The 13,371-nt window shown below is 38.2% G+C and overlaps 1 non-coding gene across 1 annotated transcript; it reads left to right on the plus strand.

Moving 5' to 3' along the window:
* The first annotated feature begins 11,428 nt into the window (after positions 1–11,428).
* Positions 11,429–11,499, plus strand: trnac-gca. Its single transcript has one exon. It is a non-coding gene; the product is annotated as a tRNA-Cys (tRNA).
* Positions 11,500–13,371: the final 1,872 nt, after the last annotated feature.

The raw sequence follows: 13,371 nt of genomic DNA on the forward strand, positions 1-13,371 counted from the left end.
GCCCTTACATTCTAAGTAAAGTTTACCCTTAGAAATGCAAAGTGGGGGGGGGGATACTTGATAAATTTTCTGATCCTATAAAAGCTGATATACTTAGGTTTTTACGCAAAGCCATAAAATTGCATATCTCTGCATTTTAGTAGAGAGGTTTTTAACAACAGCATAGCAGAAATCAACCCATTTATGTAGAGTTTATAAGAGTAATGTGAGGGCACTCCAGGATGGCTGTCAGGGCCTGTAATTAGCACTGGCATTAGCACACATGGCAATTACATGACCACTATTTATTAACCTGCGGCTGGTGCACTGTTCCATGTGAATGTTTCCGGATAGCTTCCGAATTTGCCTGGTAGCCTTGAGCAGTTTGTTTTTTTATGTTTATTTAAAAGCTGGTATTACATTCTCAGAATTAATATTATTCTTTCTTCCAACAGAAGCCACTACTACTGAGCCACCTCCAGTGCCAGCTATCTCAAATTTAGGTAAACCTATTCTCATGTAATGACACATTTATTCACAATTTAATACGATTGCTGTACCTTCCATAAGGGAGGAGGGAGTAAGTGTAAAAAGACATTTATTTGTACAATTTATATGCATGATTAATTACTGAAAATTTGACATTAACAAACGTTCATTAGATTCCTTCTTGTACTCATATAACACATTGTTCCCATACAATCTTATTTCTTTTCAGAACTGATGAAAGATATGTTTGAAGATCTGGATGACAATAACGATAGAAATCTTATAATAATTTCAACAGTTGCAGGATGTGGATTTCTCCTGATCATTTGTGCTTTGCTGTACTTAGTATATGCTCTTGCACTCCTAAAACATAGGTATTACTTTAATCTATTTTTTATTTATTCATGTTTTTCTTTGTTGAGTACTCACTTTTGCACACTTTTATTTTTTATTTTCAGTGAGAAAAGCAACATAAGCCACGTATAAGAAGGTAAATATCTCAGAGTAATGATTATACTGGATTGGGCATTATAATTGGGGAATCAGTACTAATTATACTTTCTTACAGGAACTGCAACAATGAAATCACATGAAAGTGATAAAGGTGTGAGAATCAGAGTCAATTCTGCATTAGGGCTGAGGATCTAAATGGCATCTATGAAGCTACATTGTCGGGATTCCATAGATGACAACTAGGCTGATGTTGCTTCCAGAAAGTAGTGAATGTAGAAAACAGATGTAATGAACTATATATGCAATGTATATTGTTCTACATATTCTAAATAAAGCTTTATTTTTTTACAAACTCAAATTGTCTTTTCTATTTTGAAGGTGACATAAGGTACATAAATTAAAATATCAAGTTAGGAGAAGAAAGTGAGGCTGAGAGAGTTTTGGCATGAAGATGATAATTAGACCAAACTGAGTAGCAAAATAGAGTAGACAAAAAGATCTGGCCATTTGGCTGATTTATTGAATGAGTTACTCAACCCATATATGACCAATTAAACATTACAGAGAAAATGTATATTTAAATTAACATTTATTATATTATAGAGCAAAAAAATTAAGTTTTAACTATCACTATTTCTATTTTTTGCCTAGTTCCACCTTGCAACTGAAAAAGCGGTGGAATTTGGGGTCGCTGACCCCAGCACAATATAAACATATGGACATTGAGGGTTCATTTGTTATTCTTATTTAATATTGCTTATCCTTCTAATTATTCCTTCACCTAATTATCTTACATTGTGAGAATGGTTACAGACAACCCAAAGATCACCTCCTAAGGCCTGCAATAACATCTTGCTGCAGATGGTGTATTTGTAAATCGTTCTACAATACACAAAGAACATCTGTATTGCAGGGTGATGAGAAAGAAGCCCTTTCTGCACTCATGCCACAAACAGAGTCGCTTGTTGTATGCAAAAGCTCATTTAGACAAGCCACAGTCATTTTGGAACGAAGTGGTTTGGACTGATAAGATGAAAATTTAGTTATTTGGTCATAACAAAAAGCGCTTTGGCAGAAGAAGAACACCGCATTCCAAGAAAAACACCTGCTACCTACTGAGGTTCCATCATGCTGTGGGGCTGTGTGGCTAGTTCAGCGACTAGGGCCCTTGTTAAAGAGGTTGTTTACTTTCAATGTCTAAATCTTATAAAACCACTAACAATGCTCTCAATGCATATGAAAATCCATTCACAATCACAAAAGGGTCATTGTAAAGGCTAGTTTATATCCCATTTAAATCTGTCCTTCTCCTGTCTCTCTGGTCAGTTTACTGAAGGATGGGAGTGGCCTGTTTTAATCCTGCACTTCCTATATGATTACACCATTACTTGTTTCATATTAGACATTGATACTGCCCTCCCCCTTGTAATTCCTTTGTTGCGTGTGCACATGTAAGCAGTTTGTTCATCTCTCCCTTGCATTGGCTTATATCTTATGTGCATTACTTAAAAGTCTACGGGGGTTATGTAATAAAAGGGACTTTTTTTGCCCAGGAGCAGTAACCCATAGCAACCAATGAGCAGTTAGAATTTACTGGTCACCTATTTAAAAGCAAACATCTAATTGGTTGTTACGGGATACTGCTCCTGGGCAAACATAGTGCCCTTTTTACATATGGGAGTAACATATGTAAAAAGACCAGCATATCCCAAATCAAACACATTTTTACTATGCAATTAAACATATATATTAATCATATCTTTCAATGTGTTTGGCCCCATTTGAGAGTCTCTGTCCTCAAACATAAGCCTTGTGACAAACAACCACACAGCCATGCAGATAGGGGTTTTACATTGCTGGTATTTTACCAGCCAGCCAGTAAAATGATGCATGTTGCCAATGTTATAAAAAGGGCAGAAATATAAACATAGGAAGGCCAGTATTTTTGCAAACTTTGCTAGGATCTAAATTACCATAGCAACCATGCATTGATTTGAATAAGAGAATAGAATGGAAATATGAGAGGTTTTTTACTAGAAAATGAGTAATAAAAAGTGGCAATAACAATAAATGTGTAGCCTTATTACACAGGGCCCCCTTTTCACCTAATCCAACAAGGGAAAAGACAAATTTCTATACCAAAGTACCAAACTGCAGTGCTATGAAAACACATAAGGAACAATAATACAAGGATAAGATTGCATAATTAGTGGTTGAAATAATGATCCTATAGTGACATTGCCAAAATACATTTTTAGGGGAAAAACAAAAAAAACCTGTGTTTGTGTATACACTTCTAAAAGTTGTGACAGTGGCGTAACTATAGCGGAAGTAGACCCTGAGGCTGCAGGCAGCCCAGGAGGTATAGGGGGCCCCATGAGGCTCTAATTCATATACAATTTCTATAATTATTGGTGAAACAGGACAACCTCTGGATATGTCGGGGGCCCTAAAATTAACTTGCTTTGGGGCCCAGTAGCATCTAGTTACACCACTGACAGTGTGTGTATAAAATTGTAAATGTGTAAAATTAAAAAAGCAATCTTTACTAAAATGTCTGTTTGTAAATGTACATAAGTGTGTGTGCACAAATGCCACTTAGCGTTTCTGGAGCAAGAGGTACACTCGCATCACTTGCCGTGTCCTGATGGTGTGCATGTGCAGAGTGCTGTGCAGCAGGAACAGTGGCTGAATTACCGGGGGAGCAGGGGGTGCGAGCAGGCCAGGGCCCGCACCCCCGGCAATCCGCGCAGTCCGCGCGCCTCTGTGCAGCGCATATTCCCGGCCAGTTTCCAGGTGTACGGAGGGGAGCGGGGGCCCGGCTGTGCGTCCTGCGCCAGGGCCCGCCCCCCTCTAGTTACGCTTCTGAGCAGGAAGTGAGTGTGAGGAGCTGGGGTGTGGAGGTAGCTAGCATAGCAGCAGATGTGCAATCCAGTCGCATCTGCTGCTTGGACGTCTGTCCTGTGACAATCACATTGCAGGACCAATATGACAGCCCCCCAGCCTCGTTGCCCAGGGGGCTGTCATTGCTTCTACCTCTATGCAGAGGCAGCAGAAGCCAACAGTGCAGAGAGAAGTGCAAATCTGCTAGAGAACGCTCCTAGTACATTCTTGGCAGATAGGGTGCTTGCCTGTCTGCATATACCGTGTATGCGCTTGGTAGACAAAGGGTTAAAGTACAGGGCTCCATTGAGAACTGCAAACGCAGGTAGTACGGTATTCTTTGTTAGAAGCAGGTCTCTACACTTTGCTTTGGAGTGCAGATATTTGCTGCAATTTTTATAAGTGCATAGAAGGATGCAAATGCAAAAAATAGAAGTGATCTGACATTTTTTTTGCACGCACAGTACATAATGCTCCTGAAATGTATCTACTGCAAATTCACTGTACTAGAACAGGGAACTCTTCAGAGGAAGGATGAAAATGGTCGTGTGGTACAGAGTAACCTTGGGCTGTAGGTGTACAGGGCCAGTACAGGTAGGAGATCTGTTATCCAGAAACCCCCAAATTACAGAAAGGCCGTCTCCCATAGACTCCATTTTATCCAAATAATTCAAATTTTTAAAAGCGATTTCCTTTTTCTCTGTTATAATTAAACAGTAACTTGTACTTAATCCAAACAATATATAATTAACCCTTATTGAAAGCAAGACCAGCCTATTGGGTTTATTTAATAATTACATGATTTTCTAGTAGATTTTCTAGGTACAAAGATCCAAATTACGGAAACATCCGTTATCCAGAAAACACCAGGTCCCCGAACATTCTGGATAATAGGTCCCATACCTGTATATGTAATGGATGAAGTACATGTGTGTGCAGAGGGTAATTAAAATGGCAAATGGATCAGATGCATGTGGATGTGCATGCTTATTGGGGTTTTTCAGTCTGATTGACTTTTCTCCTTGCCTGCTTGCCATACAGAGCAGGATGGAGCTTATAGTAGAATAACATGATGATGATCTTTAGATAATTAAATCATTGAGATGTACAACAAAATGACTACAAACATTTGCCCATATACCACAATCTCTGGAAGGTAATTTGATATAATTGGGGTGATTTAACTTATACTCCCCAAAAAGGTCGCTTAAGGCTCTTACTTATGGGTATTTTTATGTGATTTTCAAACAGTAAAAATGCATTATGGGCATCTATATGCATTTTTAAAAGAAGCTAAGGGCTCTTCTTCACGAGCACTTAAACCTGCACCCCCCTGTGTTCAGTTTAAATGTGGAAGAAACACACACAACTCTTTTAAATGGCCCCAGTACTGACACAGGCCCAGAAACGTAACTAGAGGGGGGCGGGCCCTGGCGCGGGACGTGCAGCTGGGCCCCGCCCCCTCTGTACGGCCGGAAACTGCAGCGTTTACAGCCGCAATTACCTAAGAACACAGTGGCGTGCGAGCTGCCGGGGGCCCTGAGGGGGTGCAGGCCCTGGCCCAAACGCACCCCCTGCTTCCCCGGTAGTTATGCCACTGCACAGGCCCATATAAGAGCCAAACACAGCATGTTGCGTTCCACCTGCATTCGAAGCTTACATACGTATGTGTCAATATGGACCCTTTAAATTAATAGTGTGCATTTTTTCATGTGCTCCCCTGTGACTGAACACAGGTTTAAGTGCTTGTGAGAAAGCCCTAAGTGTGTTAAGAAATCCCTTAATGTATGTGAAGAGCTACAAATACCATTGCAAAGTCCTTTCCAATTCTCTAATCCAAAAAATATACACATGTCCCTTCATTGACACAGGTACACAGGAGTTGAAGGTTAATAATAAATTCCAGTGCTGTCTAGTTTTTATATCATGAGGCTGTGATTATAGATTAATTAATACTTTCAGTTGGTGTGTAAAATAAATCCAGTTACTTCAGCAAATACTGCTGAAATGTAATGTATGTGACACCGGCAGAGTTGTGTTTGGAAAGGTAAAGTGCATTTGAGTATAGAATGCAGGCAAAATAAGAACACTCTGCTAAGGTGATGTTGGTGTTGTATTGCTCATTTATTTAACTTGTTGTGCAGAACATTTACCATTTTAAGTTTAATTTGAAAGACATACTCCATAACCAAGATGGGCACACCCTCTTAAGTCTTATTCCCCTCTAGAATATGGCAGCCTGTCCACTTGCAACTTACCCCCAAACACTGAAAAGTCATGTCAGCTCAGCCCTGCCTGAAAGTTACTGAGCTCTTCACCAGCACTCCCCAAGTCCAGAAATGTCAGTTCTATCCTCACAAACCCCATTATAACACAGCCACCTTCCACACACACAGAAAACAGGCTTCTGCTTCCTCACATGTCCCCACAAGTGACAGACCTCTTTCCACCCAGTGCCATCCCTCACACACATGCATTTCATGAACCCCTCCTCCTTCCCTGCACCTGCACCCTCCTCTCCCCCCTCTCAAAATGACATCTTCTCCTGCCTCCAACACACACAAAGAGCTAAACCTGTGTGTATGCAAATTAACCACACTGAGGCAGATTAGGGATCAGAAGCAGATTAACAGGAGAAGCAGCTAAAACTACACACACACACTTCCTGCTTCTGCCAGGAGTGTATATGACAAAATAAGGAAGTGCAGGAGTCACTGAAGCCTTTTTGGGGGGTCGGCGGATTGGGACCCATGATGAAAGGAAGGCTCAGCAAAGGGATCCATTTGAGGTGAATATCTCATAAACTGCACATTTTCAGTTAAATATCTGGCAAAACTTATTATTTTTAAATGAACTGTTATATTTTTGATTGTAATACAAAGGTGAACAACCCCGTTAAAGTCGAGGGTTGGTATTTGACATGTCTGTTGAAAACAATAAAAACGATTAAAAAGGAAAAAAAAAAAAAAAAAAAAAGTCGAGGGTTGGATGAATTCAAACCAATATCAACAAATTCTTCAGGATAATGTTCAAGCATCAGTCACAAAGTTGAAGTTACGCAGGGGTTGGATATTCCAACAAGACAATGACCCTAAACACATTTTGCAATCTACAAAGGCATTTATGCAGAGGGAGAAGTACAATATTCTGGAATGGCCGTCACAGTCCCCCGACTTAAATATCATGGGAAATCTATGGGATGATTTGAAGCAGGCTGTCTATGCTCGGCAGCCATCAAATTTAACTGAACTGGAGAGATTTTGTATGGATGAATGGTAAAAAATACTGCCATCCAGAATCCAGACATATAAAGGCTATAGGCTGTTACATTTGCAAAATGAGTCTCAACCAAGTATTGATGTAATATCTCAGTTGGGGTGCCCAAATCTATGCACCTTTCTTATTTTGTTATGATGCATATTGCATATTTTCTGTTAATTCAATAAACTTTGTCACTGCTGAAATACTACTGTTTCCATAAGGCATGTTATATATTAAAAGGAAGTTGCTACTTTGAAAGCTCAGCCAATGATAAATAAAACTCCAAAGAATTAAGAGGGGTTTGCAAGCTTTTTCATATGACTGTATCACATCCAGTCAAAGCTCTCTTCCCATTGCTTATGCCATATTGTGTTTCTAAGTGATGAAATAGAAGGAAAAGGGCAACAGATCAAGAAGTAAAGATCATGATGGTAAAGGGAAGTAAAATGGGGTTGGTTAGAGAAGATTTGAAGATAAAGGAGAAAATAAAAATTTGAAGAGCATAATAGAATTGAGAAGAGCTAAAGAGGTGAGAGCAAGAGAAGTAAAGAGTACACAAAGTAAAAGAGGTTAAAATAGGTAAAGATGAGAGAAAGGGTAAAATGTAGCAAGTGATGAGAACTAAGGAAAGAGAGAAAGGAAGATGGTTTAGAAGAAAAACTAGGCAAGTATAAGATCATCCACTAGCTCAATTTACCATCCAAAAAGTTGTTGAGAACCAATCCAATGACAACTGGCCTAAATGTGACTCAAAAAAATCAAATTATCTCAACATGATGTGCTACTGTCTACTTATTATAAATGTATCTGTCTCCTTGAAAAGTCAGGGAAAACATGTTTTTTTCAAAATGCATTTTTCCAGGTGCCCCCAGTAATGTGAAACTCCAGTCACTCTTTACTGCTGCACCGTTAATTGTAGTAATATCAACCCCCCATCAGCCCATCAGCAGAACAATGGGAAGGTAACCAGATAGCAGCTCCCTGACACAAGATAACATCTCCCTAGTATAGGAAAGCCATTGCATCATCTAGTGCTGGCTCTTTCTGAAAGCACAGGGTCAGGAAAAATGACCTGAGATGGTTGCCTACACACCAATATTGCAACTAAAAAAATATACTTGGTTCAGGAATACAATTGTATATGGTATAGTGCAAACAGTGTAATTTAGATATAGAAACTACACCATAAAAATAATGACAGAATCCCTTTAAATATGAATTGGCCTTCCTAACCATCCTGCCTTTGCCTCTGTTGGAAAGCATGGACGACACAATCAAACTAGATTCAGATTTCACACACTGTTGTTCCCTGTGAATAAATTGATTGTGATTACATTGATGAGATTAATTGTTGGTTAGAAATCCAAAATATTAAAAATGTATTTTCAGTTATCAGTTCCAAAACATCCAATATTATGTGGAAACATCACATCTACAGCCTTCGAAAAAATCTTAAAAAGGAGCAGAGTACTTCTCATAGAAGATGGCAACAGATAAAGGGAAGGTCATTTTTAGGGGATAATTTGGATTTAATTTTTTTAATTCTATATTGAATGATATGAATTGTGAGTGAATTATGGTTAGAAGTGTATATGCATTTTAAGGGTCTGCTAATCTATTTATTTAAGTATTGATTTTTAATTGTTTTTATGAATTAGCAGACTGGCCAGTCACTGATTAGTATGTGTGTATAAATTAAAGGATATAAAAGTTCAATTTTAATTCCACTCTGTGTTTGTTAAGGTTATATAAATAAGCTGCTGTGTAGCAATGGGGGCAGCCATTCAAATGAGAAAAGATTCAGGTTACACAGAAGATAGCAGATAAGCTCTGTAGAACATAATGGTGTTATCTGTTAACCACTATTTAAAGGAACAGTAACACCAAAAACTGAAAGTGTTTTAAAGTAATGAAAATATCATGTAGTGTTGCCCTGCACTGGTAAAACGGATGTGTTTGCTTCAGAAACACTACTATAGTTCATATAAACAAGCTGCTGTGTAGCAATGGCGGAAATTGAAAAACGGCTAAATGGCACAGAATAGATAATGGATAACAGATAACACCATTAGACAGACAGAGCTTATCTGCTGTCTGCTGTGTAACTTGAGCCTTTTCTCCTTTGAATGGCTGCACCCATTGCTACACAGCAGCTTATTTATATAAACAATAGTAGTGTTTCTGAAGCAAACACAGCAGTTTTACTAGTGCAGGGCAACACTACATGATATTTTCATTACTTTAAAACACTTTGATGTTTTGGGGTTTCTTCCTTTAATCACCAAAACTATTCCTTCAGTAAAACTAATATTCTGTGTAAAGCCAGAGGTGCATCAAACTGATTTCACAGAATTTTAAGTTTGTGGTTGGAGACTGGAATGGATGGTTAACTACTTGCAAATATGCTCCCTGAAGGGAACTCTCTAGTAAATGTGATTTTTAAATCACATCTAAAAATAGATTTTGTCTTCTTCTTTACTTTAATTTTTTTTTATATATTATCTTTGTCTTTTTATCCACATTTCTTTTTCTCTCTACTCTTTTTATTTATTTATTCTTTTCTTTCCCCTTTTCTCTCACTATCCAGAAGGGGACACTCCAATCCTCAGATTTGTTTAGTATTTGGAAAGTAATGTTTGGAATGGTATGACACATGTTTATCGTTGTTTTGTGACCATGTGTGATTCTTTGACATGTAACATAGGCTGAACAATGACATCATCTATGCTCTACAAAGTGTCAAACTTTTACAGAGGAAGGAGCACAGCTCCCAGCAAGCCCACTGGCAATTCATCTAAGAAGGATGAGGTGGACAGTCCTTCTTGAGCCAAAAATGACAGATTACTTCTGCCTCAATTGTAACTGATTGATCACAATTATTACTATTTGTTAGAATTTTTTAAAAAAAATAACCTATAAAGATCTATTAACCTATTGTATATATTTCCCTGTGGTAAGTACAATTCTACAGGAAATATTAAGGTACAGAGCATCTCATTTCCTAATAATTGTCTTTTTGTGAAACTGCCTGAACACCCGTTATTTTAGATGAAATCACAGAGTTAATAAGTAGCAGAGATACTTATGAAATAATCATTAGGATTTCATGCTGGTATGTGACCTCTGTACATTTTTGAAAAACCAGTTCATCCAGCTGTGCTGTTAAATGTTCACAGCATGAAATGTTTGAAGACATCTCTTGTCAGAGATGATTTTTCAATAAATTTATTTTTCACTTGACTAATTTGAATCAATGTGGATTTCATGAATGGCCACTTCCTTGTGTTGATGCATTGATATTAGCTCACTAGGTTGAAAGTTTGGGGCTGGTGCACCTGGATCACCTGTTGTATACATTCAGCTACTGACTTTTCAACATTCTTGTTCCCTATTTTATTCATTAATACTGGAGATTAGTGATGAGTGAAACTGTCCCTTTTCGCTTTGCCAAAAAATTTGCAAAAGCGCAGGAAAATTTGTAAAACACATTGGGACAAATTCACTAAAACGAATTTTTTCCAGGAACCCCTTCGCCACACTCTGCGCCACTTTGCCAGGTGCAAATTCGTTACCACTACGCTAATTCACTAAAATGCAAAGTTGCGTCTCAGCAGTCAAACGCTGGTGAATTTTCACTAGCCTAACATCGGCTGGGCGAGCATTTGATAGCGAATTTTCGCTAGTGTTCATTTCTGCCTAGTACTCTTTCTAAGCTGTTAGTACTCATATGTTTAGGTTAATTTGAATAGGGCGGGTACCTAAAAGTTGCATGAACGTCTTTATTCGTAATGCTGGTGCAAAAGAATTCCATATGATCTCTTAGTCCATATCCAGACATGTTGGTATTTCTGACCTGGTACTTCTGACCTGGTACTAAGAAAGGACTGCACCAGGTCAGAAACACCAACAAAGAGATCATATGGAATTCCTTTGATTCTACACTCCAATAATTCAGCCCTAATTTATACTTAGCCTCTTTGACCCACATTATCTTGTACCTTATCTGCTTGTCTCTTGCAGATCCCCTCGTAAATGATATTGACACCTTACACATAGATTGATATTACTTTTTGTTGGTCATTTGACCTATGAGCTGAATGTTGTATATATACCAGAGAACACCACAGCTTCAGTGTAATCCGCTTGAAAAGGGAATTAAGTGTTCTGAAAGCTTGCTATGATTATATTAGTTAGCCAATAAAGGTATCACCTTTATACCACTTTTGTTATTTCAAAAGAGTTGCCCTGTAACATGGATAATAAGCCATTCCTCTACTAGTAATAAAAGAAAACACACATTGTATAGCATTTTATCAGATGGGGTATAGCATTTTATCAGATGGGGTATAGCATTTTATCAGATGGGGTATAGCTCAGTGGTAGAGCATTTTACTGCAGATCAAGAGGTCTCTGGTTCAAATCCGGGTGCCACCTTATTTTCTCCATTGTTACAGTATATATAATTTTAAATAGCAAGAAGAATAGAAAACACTGTATAAAATCTGTGGCACAAATGATAGAAAGTGTACTATAATATATCTTGGTACACTGTCATTTAAAGTAAATGCGTAAATCAATGTAATCTTGACATCTAGGCACCATTTCTCTTTTATTGCTTGAGAGCAGAGTACAGTTTCTCTTCAATGCTTTAATTTTTTTATGTCAGAAGTTCACTTAATTGACATGGAAGGCAACTACCGTAGCGATAGTTGAAATATTTGTCACGACTTGGTTGTTATAAACTTGTGTCAAGAGGTGGTGCCTACGGTAAGCAAATTCAGGAACAAGGACCTTCCCATGTGCATCAATATAAATGACCCAGCAATGTTTAATGATTGTTGTGGAGCTTTCTAAGATTAGATTTAACAGTCTGACTGCAGTTAGCTATCATCCTATGAAAAGTATTTTTTGCATTCAACTAGTAATGACAGAGTTAAATAAAAGTCTGTAGAGTGAGCAGGACTGGGTCAACAAAATGCAGGGCAGGGGGCATTAAAGCATAAATGTAGACAGGGAGAGGAAAAGTGTTTATGGAACATTACAATTATATAATAATATAATTTAAATATTGTGTAAGTTTTGGAGAATTACATTTGTAGTTGGCACTTTACCTATATTGCAATAGGTTCTGGGACATCAAACATGTAGTTGGAAATGCATTTATACTGCTGTGTATACTGGGATAGTGTGAAGGTAGCACTGTAAGTATTGATCTGGGAGTGCTGGGTACATAAAAGATGCATATGCACTACTATTGTGTTCTTTCTCCAAAAGAAGGCACTGGGTGCCCATGCTCAGTACAAATAAATAGCAAACTGCAGCACTTACAGGATTTTGAATACTAAATAGACCAGGGCCTGTACTCAAAAAAATTAAGTAGTTGCCCTGTGGCATACTGGGGGAGCACATGCTTAGTACAGAACTTTTCGATAATTTTTGTACTGTGCATATGCCCAGCTTTAATAGGAGCATGGGCATATGCACAGAAATGGAAGAAAATAAAGCACTGCGTAACTTGTTTGTGCTATATAAATAAATGATGATGATGAAGAAGAAAATATCCTGAGATGGTGCAGTTTTCTGAAGAGAAGAGCCAGTATGTGGTAAGCGATTAGAATCACTGGGGGAGGGCTAACAATTTTGGCACCAACTTTCCTTCTCTTTTTAATATGAAGTTAGTTCTGGTATGGGATATGTTATCCGGTAAGCCTTGAATTACGGAAAGGGCGTCTTGCATAGACTCCATTTTATAATTTTTAAAATGAGTTCCTTTTTCTCTGTAATAATAAAACAGTAGCTTGTATTTGATCCCAACTAAGATATAATTAATCCTTATTGGAAGCAGAACCAACCTATTGGGTTTATTTAATGTTTACATGATTTTCTAGTAGTCTTAAGGTATCAGGATCCAAATTACAGAAAGAGCCCAGGTCCCGAGCATTCTGTATAACAGGTCCCACACCTATACATCTATTCTTTGGCGTTAAAGAAGAAGTTGGTTCTATATTTATGGCGCTACATTTTCTAGCCCCCATATGTAATTAAAGGCACTTAGTTTAGTCAGGTGCCCATCTTTTTTTGTAATGAGCTCCCACGCAGGACGGTAACCACTCGCAGAGAAGAGGGGGCAAGTAGACCAGCGTTGGCCCGCTAAAAGGACAACACCTGGAATTTGCCTATTGTGAGGCCTGGCCGGTAAAAATGATGATTGATCCCAATGTTATTAATAGGGAAAAAAGGTAAATATATAGGAAGGCTGGTATTGTTTTCCAGAAAAGGTGTCACCTTTTTTTTTTTACACCGGCC

This window comes from Xenopus laevis, chromosome 5L, assembly GCF_017654675.1.
Source record: "Xenopus laevis strain J_2021 chromosome 5L, Xenopus_laevis_v10.1, whole genome shotgun sequence".
Classification (NCBI taxonomy): Eukaryota; Metazoa; Chordata; class Amphibia; order Anura; family Pipidae; genus Xenopus; species Xenopus laevis.